The following is an 8,981-nucleotide window of genomic DNA, read 5'->3' as shown; positions in this document are numbered from 1 at the left end:
GGAAAGGGTGATGCAGCGCAGCGGTGGTAAGTATTTCCCTCAGTTTGAGAACCAAGGTATCGATCCAGTGAAGGAGTATCACAAGAGCCTACACAAACACAAAAAGCTTGCTCCCAACGCTATGAAGGGGTTGTCAATCCCTTATAGATTGTTTGCCAAGTGGGAACTGAAAGCAACAATGTAACAAAGCAAAGTAAAAGAGAGAGTGGAAACGATAGGTGTGAATAGACCCGAGGGCCGTAGTGTTTACTAGTGGCTTCTCTCATGAAAGCAAATAGACGGTGGGTGAACAAATTACTGTCGAGCAATTGATAGAACCGGGCAAAGTCGTGACGTCATCTATGGCAATGATTATATCTATAGGCATCACGTCCAAAACAAGTAGACCGATACTTTCTGCATCTACTACTATTACTCCACACGTCGACCGCTATCCAGCATGCATCTAGTGTATTAAGTCCAAAAGAACAGAGTAACGCCTTAAGCAAGATGACATGATGTAGATGGACAATCTCATATCTACGACAGAGCCCACCTTGTTACCCTTGATGGAAACTACACGATGTGTGCCTTGCTGCCCCTACTGTCACTGGGAAAGGTCACCACACGGTAAGAACCCAAAACCAAGCACTTCTCCCATTGCAAGAATCATAGATCTAGTTGGCCAAACAAAACCCAAGACTCGGAGAGACTTACAAGGATATCAAATCATGCATATAAGAAATCAGCAAAGACTCAAATATATATCCTAGATAATCTGATCACAAATCCACAATTCATCGGATCTCGACAAACACACCGCCAAAGAAGATTACATGGGATAGATTTCCATGAAGATCATGGAGAACTTTGTATTGAAGATCCAAGAGAGAGAAGAAGCCATCTAGCTACTAACTACGGACCCGTAGGTCTGAAGTGAACTACTCACGAGTCATTGGAGGGGCGATGATGTTGATGTAGAAGCCCTCCAACTCCAAAGTCCCCTCCGGCAGGGCACCGGGAAGGGTCTCCAGATGAGATCTCGCGGAAACGGAAGCTTGCGGCGGCGGAAAAGTATTTTCGTGGATCCCTTGATTTTTTTCTGATTTTTAGGGAATATATAGGCGCAAGATCTAGGTCACGGGGGCGCCAGGGAGGTCACAAGCCTGCCCACCGCCGCCCCCTGGTGGCGGAGAGGGGGCTTGTGGGCTCCCTGTAGCCCTCCTGGCTTGGCCCACAAGCCCCCTGGTCTTCTTCCGTTCGGGAAAAAATCATTTCGGGGATTTTATTCCGTTTAGACTCCGTTCCAAAATCAGATCTGAAAAGAGCCAAAAACACAAAAAAACAGGAACTGGCACTTGGCACTGAATTAATAAGTTAGTCCAAAAAAAGATATAAAAGGTACATAAAACATCCAAAGATGACAAGATAACAGCATGAAACCATCAAAAATTTTAGATACGTTTGAGACATATCAGTCCGCCCTACCGGGCGCGGTGCCGGCCTCCCCCTCCTCGTCCTCCTCAACATTGTCGTCCTCCTCCGTCGCCTCCGGCGCATCCGAAACTTCGGGGCCTTTAGGGACGTCCCCATCCGACTCGTCGTCTTTGGTGTCAGAATTATCCTGATCCGGGGCAAAGCACTCCGGATTCGGGTCGTACGACATGTTGTGTCGAACAAAAAGTTGAGGGAAGGCATGACCACGCGTCAGATACTACAGAAAGGAAAAAAGGTGACGACTTCAGTCAGACGAAAGCTTACCGGTGGTGCACGGTTGCCACGGTGGAACGGTGGCATTGCCGAATCTCCACTCCTCCTCGTGCAGCTAGAAGTTGGTGATTTTGTTCACCCTGGCGGCAACTTTGCTCAATTGCATGTCCACCTTTGATAGCTGGCATGGGTCCTTGCGGCCGCTCATGTTGCACATCTGGTGCGGCCGCACTTGCAGCGGCAGCACCCGACAGGAAACAAAGGCCGCCACCACGTCTGAGGCCACCATCCCCAGGAAGCCCATGAGCTCCTGCAGCCGGCCGCCGATCGACCCCAGCTTGTCGTTGTGTAGCTCGAGATCCCAGTTCTCCCCAATCGGTGGCACGTCGGCAAAAGGTGGGAGGTTAACCAAGTCCCATCCCGGGTCGATGTTGCGGACGTAGAAGAAGGTGCGCTGCCATTTTTTGAAGGACTCCTTCCACTTCATCTATGGAAACATCCTGTTGTGCCGCTTGTACACCATCGCACCGACGCAGGAGTATAGCATGTTGTCATGCGCCTCGGTGTGGAAATGGAAGAAGCGGCGGAAGAAGAAGCAAAACGGCCAAAAACCCAGCTACGACTCGCATAGCGTGGTGAAGAACACAAGGTACAAAACGGAGTTAGGCCCTAGATGATGCATCTGGAGACGGTAGAAATCAAGAAAATGTCGCAGGAAGAGGCTCCTCGGCAGCCCAAAGCCGATGAGGGAGTGTGTAGCAAATACAACATGCTCGCCGGTGCAGGGCTCCGGCGCGCGGGCCCCGGCGACCTCCGCCAACGGGAGCTTCCGCGTCCACTGGAGGTAGTCGATGTGCTCGTCCGTCATCACCAAGCCCTCCCATGAGCTGACGGGTGGCCCGTCCATCTCGTCAGTCGCTGGTGGTGAAGCGGAGAAAAGGAGGTGAGAGACGTGGCTCCCCAGCAGATCGACCGCAATGGCTGGGAAGGTGCTGCATGTGAAGGAGGGAGGTATGGCGGCGGTGTCTGGTGTGGGAGAGAGGAGGGGCAATGGCTGGGGCGAGAGCTGCGGGCACGGGGAGGAAGGATGACGACGGCGAGCACCAGCGCAAGGGTGAAATGGAGATGCGAGCGATAGGAGGCAATTGCGAAACTGGCCTCCCCTCCCCCTTTTTAAAGCCTCGAGGGATGCATGGGGCGTGGGATAGGTTACCCCCACGTCCCCCACTAACCCATGATCCCCCGCGTGGATTAAACTGCAAGGGGAACCCCAACCGTCGCCCAGCAGCCACAGAAGATCCCGCGCATGGGCCAAGGCGTGCCAGGCCAGGCCTGCAGAGATATCCCATCGCACTCGCGGTGGTGGTCCATCATTCGCCTCCGGCCCACACGTGGCATGCGCCAGCAAGCTCCAAGCCTGAGGCGCCGCTCCGTCCAACTAAGCCACAGCTAGCGGGGGACACGCGTCCCCGCCCGCTGGCTCTCGCAAGCGTATCAACTTTGACAACACCTTCAACAGAGGGGCGGATAAACTGCTAGCCCCCTCACCCAGAGGCCTCCGGTCCCCAACGGTTTCAGGGGCTACTGATGGGGATATGGCCCCTGGGTATACCAAAGAGGACGGAATCCCTCTCCAAGACATTCGGGCAGGTAGGCCTCCTCTTGGCTGGCTGGGTACAGGCGGCTCACCTTGCCACCGTGTGGATGGCCGGCTAGCGGCATTTGACCCGTCCGACTGGCCACAGACGGCCCGCCAGGACAACGCACGGCGGGCCGGTTGGCACCAGCTAGCGGGTCAACGCCTGTCCCATCGGGTCATACTAACGTACGACAAACAAGACCATACACTCACTGCAGGGGCGCGCATGGCTACAGTGCGCGTTGACATACATGGCAGAGCTACACGCATCATGATGCAAGGCTCGGCGTGGCTACAATGCCATCGGTCATGCCTGAGGCTGGCCGGGCGAGGCGGCCCTGTAACTGGGGCCTACCCCTACCAACTCCCTCGCATTCGGCGCATTATTCGCTGTAGCACACGTCCCCCGGGACCCGCACCGGACAAGACACGACACCCGACAGGCCCCGCAGCCAGCCAGAGAGGCTCGCGGTCGGGCCCCGCACCCCATTTCTACCCATTATTGTATACATTTGGCTGCACTATAAATCCCAACCCCAGTCCCCTGAGAGAGTGGGGAGCAACTAGTGAATCCTTAGACACACACCACCGAGGAAGGGAGAGCTTCGCCTCCCTCCTCACAAATATCTCAAGGAGCACCATTGTATTGTGATATCATATAGTCTCACCGGTAGGACTAGGGGTTTTACCTCACCGAGGGCCCTGAACCTGGATAGATCGGCGGCATGTGTATCGCGCCATCACCCATTCACATACGCCGTCGGCGCCCATCGGCCCCAAATCACAATCTAAGCCACCCCTGGAATCTACCATGGAAATACCATGACACTCATGCCACGTATGCCATGCGTGTGTGGACAACCTCGGAGACAGGTTTGTCAGGGTAAATATGTGACCGTGAAACTGATATATCGTGGCAATGAGAGTGATCAGTGAGGACATATCGAGGTGTGATGGTGGTAACCCTATTGAATATTTTTAGAAATTTTGTGGTGCTAACCCTTGCAGGAAAACTTAAACCTCCTGAGTTAACCGTAGATCGAGTCTTGTGCCCGTAACCCTCATACTTGAATTGTGCTACCACTTGTCCCTGCCATGGGTAGGGTGCGGTTTAGTAAGTCGTCGACCCCTTTTCTTGCCCACACCGTACAGAGAGGCCATAGTGGAATATACCAGTTGCAACTGGTTGGCATGCCACTTGGTCTGGGGGCATGGGTGTTTCCGACCTAGGGCCGAGAGGGGGGCACACCTAAGTAGTTCCTCGTATAAATTTGATCCCATGCTAAGTAGAGATTGTAATATTCCCACTCAGAGTCTTACTTAATGACTGCCATGGGTGATCCCAGGCATCGGGAAGTTAAACTGGTGTGTGCGGGTCAGATGTGTTTTTAACTCAAAAACCATAATCGGAACTAATTGACATCTCTGGTTGACTAAAGAACTTTGTTACTCTTTGGTAACGAGTACACCCTCTGCAAAGTTACATATCTATTTGAATAGTCGTCTTCACAGGTAAGGACTACAGTCTAGGCTAAGTCAAGTGTTGGTATGAGTGTCGTTCTTCGTAGGAATTAATTGAAACATGATGATGATCGTGAACCGTGATGATAATCGTAGTTATTATAAATCGTATTGTGGACTAATCATTTCTGGTATATTAAATTTTGAGTATCCTTGGGACGGTTCTACCTCTTGGATAATCAATGTTATTACTTTCACATAAGCCCTTTATGTGGTGTCGCTCAGACGTCCGACTACGGCAGCAGCTATTATTTTCATATAACCCCTTTATGTGGTGTCGCTCAGACGCCCGACTGTGGGAATTGTTATTAGTCTCATATAAGCCCTTTATATGGTGTTGCTCAAACACCCGACTGTGTCAACTGTTATTACTTTCATATAAGCCCTTTATATGGCGTTGCTAAGACGCTCGACTCTGGCATGCATGCTATTACTTATTCGTCTTTATTATATTCTTATAAGCCATTTTTTGGTATCGCTCCAGACGCCCACTGCGACACACATAGTATTATTTCATTATAAGACCTTTATGCGGTGTCACCCCAGACGTCCGACTGTGGCATTACTTTCGTTATGCTAATATAATCCCCTTTATGTAGCGTCACTTCGATGCCCGACTATGGCTTATATTGCTTATCCTTTCAAGGTGTCGTCTTAGACACCTGATCGACACATTTAAATTGATTGTTACTCTCTACCTTTTTGTTTATACATCATGAGTAGGAATGATTTATATGCATGGCTGCATCCGTGAATTAAATCTTATGGCATGTGAGGTGTTATTAAAAATGTTGTGCATGCATCCCACCTGCTTTAACTTATCTGTCTTCATGATGTTTGCACGTACATTCAAAGTACTCATTGGCTTGTCCGTGGCTATTGTCTTGCCCAGATTGCATATTTGGAGAGGAGCATGATGATATCAACCCTAGAACCTAGGAGACGGGGATAGCAGCCTTGTGAGATAGGAGTTATCCACGTCAGTTGTTCCTGTGGGAATGGAGTCCCATGGACGCTGGAGATCCACGAGTCGTTATCGTTGTCAGCCCTTAGACCTTTTGTTCAACCCCATGGACCTTCATGATCTTGTACCCCAAATTTTTTATTTTTGCTTGGAATTTCGTTATCAAGTGAGTGCCCACCAGCTAACAGTAATCATGGGGTTGGTGAACACAAGGGCCTATTTTCTGGAAATTTTTATCCCAAAAAAACGGTCGCTACACTCGTACTCATTGCGGTTGTCCTAGGTGCCTCATGGTGGCACAAGCGAGCTGCCAATCGAATGCTCTGCTCTTTGGCGTCGAAGGCGGCGATTCTAGAGGATGTCATTCTCCTCTTGATGATGTCGTTCTAGTTGTCCTCACCATGCATGGGTTTTAGGTGAAGACCCTTGTCCGTTTTGGACTCGCTCGTGGCGACGCTTTACACTGTCTCCCCTCCTCAGGGCATTGTCGTGGAACTTAGATGTCCTAGGCGTGTACTGGTCTTGTGTTCAGCCCTTCTCGTGTAAACTTTCGACAACATAGTCACGTGCGTTTATGTTGTCTGGTTATCCAAGGATATGCTTTATAAGAGGGCTTCCTCATTACTTTGTATCATTTTTATATATTCGTTATAAAGTGAGGTGAGGGCCTGTTTCGAGAGTGTCGTCTGAAATCTTCTGCAAACGACAAGGTTGGCATCGATGTACTACTAGAAGAGATCGTGTCCCCATGAGTGTGCTTGATGCATCGTTTGGGTTGTTTTATCACCAATTGTTTTTCCTTAAAAAAAGAAGGATTACACCCTGCCTCTGCATCAGATGATGCATGCAACCATTTTTTATCTCGTGATGCATGGTATCCCTTGTTTGTCTGTCCTGAAAGGTTACTAAGAGCAGGCCAATCATTGATGGTTACAAACAACAACGCTTGTAGGTCAAATTCCTGTTGTTTGTGCTCATCCCACACACGTACACCTTTGATATCCCACAACTGTAAAAGTTCTTCAACTAATGGCCTCAGTTACACATCAATGTCGTTGTCGGGATGTTAGGGGCCTTGGATGAGCACTGGCGTCATAATGAACTTCCGCTTCATGCACAACCAAGGAGGATGGTTATAGATACATAGAGTCACAGGCCAGGTGATATGATTGCTGCTCTGCTCCCTAAAAGGATTAATGCCATCTGCACTTAAACCAAACCAACAGTTCCTTGGGTCATCTGCAAAGTCCGGCCACTCTTTCTCGATTTTCCTCCAATGTGACCCATCTACGGGTACTCCCGACTTCCCCTCTTTCTTACGTTCGTCTTTGTGCCATCGTATGAACTTGGCATGCTCTTTGTTTTGGAACAAACGTTTCAACCGTGGTATTATAGGAGCATACCACATCACCTTGGCAGAAATCCTCTTCCTCGGACGCTGGACCTCAACATCCTCACGAGGGTCATCGCGGCCGATCTTATAGCGCTCGGCACCACATACCGGGCATGCATTCAAATTCTCATACTCCTCACCACGGTACAGGATGCATTAATTAGGGCATGCATGTATCTTCTGCACCTCTAATCCTAGCGGGCATATAGTCTTCTTTGCTTCATACGTACTGTCGGGCAATTCGTTGTCCTATGGAAGCATCTTCTTTAACAATTTCAGCAACTTTTCAAAACCCTTGTCAGATACACCATTCTATGCCTTCCATTGCAGTAATTCCAGTGTGGTACCCAACTTCTTCTTGTCATCTTCGCAATTTGGGTACAACAATTTCTTGGGATCCTCTAACATGCGCTGCAACTTCAGCTTCTCCTTTCCACTTGTGTGGTTTCTCTTTGCACCAGCAATGGCCCGACCAAGATCATCAGCGGGCTCATCTGGTGCCTCTACTTCAGCTTCTTCCCCCATTGTAGTACCATCGTATTCAAGGAACGAAGGATAGTCGTCGTCATCATCTTCTTCATTCTCTTCCATTAGAACCCCTCTTTCTTCATGCTTGGTCCAACAGTTATAGCCGGACATGAAACCAGACGTAAACAGTTGGACGTGAATGACTCTTGACTTAGAGTAAGTTTTATCATTCTTACACGTAGTGCATGGAAAACACATAAAACAATCCCGTTGGTTTGCCTCAGTCGTACGCAGAAAACTCTTCAAGCCACTAATGAACTGGGGAGAGTGTCGGTCATCGTACATCCATTGCCGGTTCATCTTCATTACACAAGACCGAAAAGACCAAATTAATACAACTTCATGCATATGGTCCATACACACTTATTCTCATAAAACATAGAAGAGTTTCTAGATAAAGCATTTAAATGCAAGAACAAATGCGGTCAAGATCTTCTAAGGTAACAATTCATCCAACAGCATAGTGATACCAAGCCTTTTTATTAAGGGCATACTTTCTAATCCTTCTATTCTTCAAGCGCATTGCATCCATCTTGATCTTGTGATCATCGACGACATTGGCGACGTACAACTCCAATATCATCTTCTCTTCTTCAACTCTTTTCAATTTTCCTTTCAAATCTTCGTTTTGTTTTTCAACTAAATTTAACTTCTCGACAATAAAGTCCGTTGGAATTTCCGATTCAACTACCTCGTAGATAAAAATATCTATGCCAACTTCATGGGCATAATTGTCATAAACACAAAATGCAACAAATAGTTAAAAAAGAGAATATACCACATCTGAATCGTAAACCAGACAAGGGCCGACGGGCACGGATATCAAAACCATGGCACTATGTATAATAAACAATCATACATGTAAAAAATTATACAGGTAACTATCTAAATCATAGAAATAAGATCTTTTTTGTAAAATCGATAAGAACAAGGGGCTCACCAAGGTGGTGCCAACGGCGACGGGACGGTGCGGGCGACCAACGGGTCTTAGGACAGGGACGACACTAAGTAAACCACACCTACACATATGCAAACTAGCAAGTTAATTTGAGCTCAAATTGCATATAAATCAAATAAACTACCAAATAGTTACTCCCAAACTAAAATCCACAAATCAATACTTATAGAGCATTGCACGACATGAAAGGACAAAGTTGCTAACCTTTGTGAACACTTGGAGAGATGGGGTGCCTCAAACCTTGACAAATCTTGAAAAAAAATGGAGGTTGAGCTCGAGCCAAATGGGA

Source organism: Hordeum vulgare, chromosome 5H (assembly GCF_904849725.1).
Source record: "Hordeum vulgare subsp. vulgare chromosome 5H, MorexV3_pseudomolecules_assembly, whole genome shotgun sequence".
In the NCBI taxonomy this organism is placed as follows: Eukaryota; Viridiplantae; Streptophyta; class Magnoliopsida; order Poales; family Poaceae; genus Hordeum; species Hordeum vulgare.
This window is presented reverse-complemented; position numbering follows the sequence as displayed.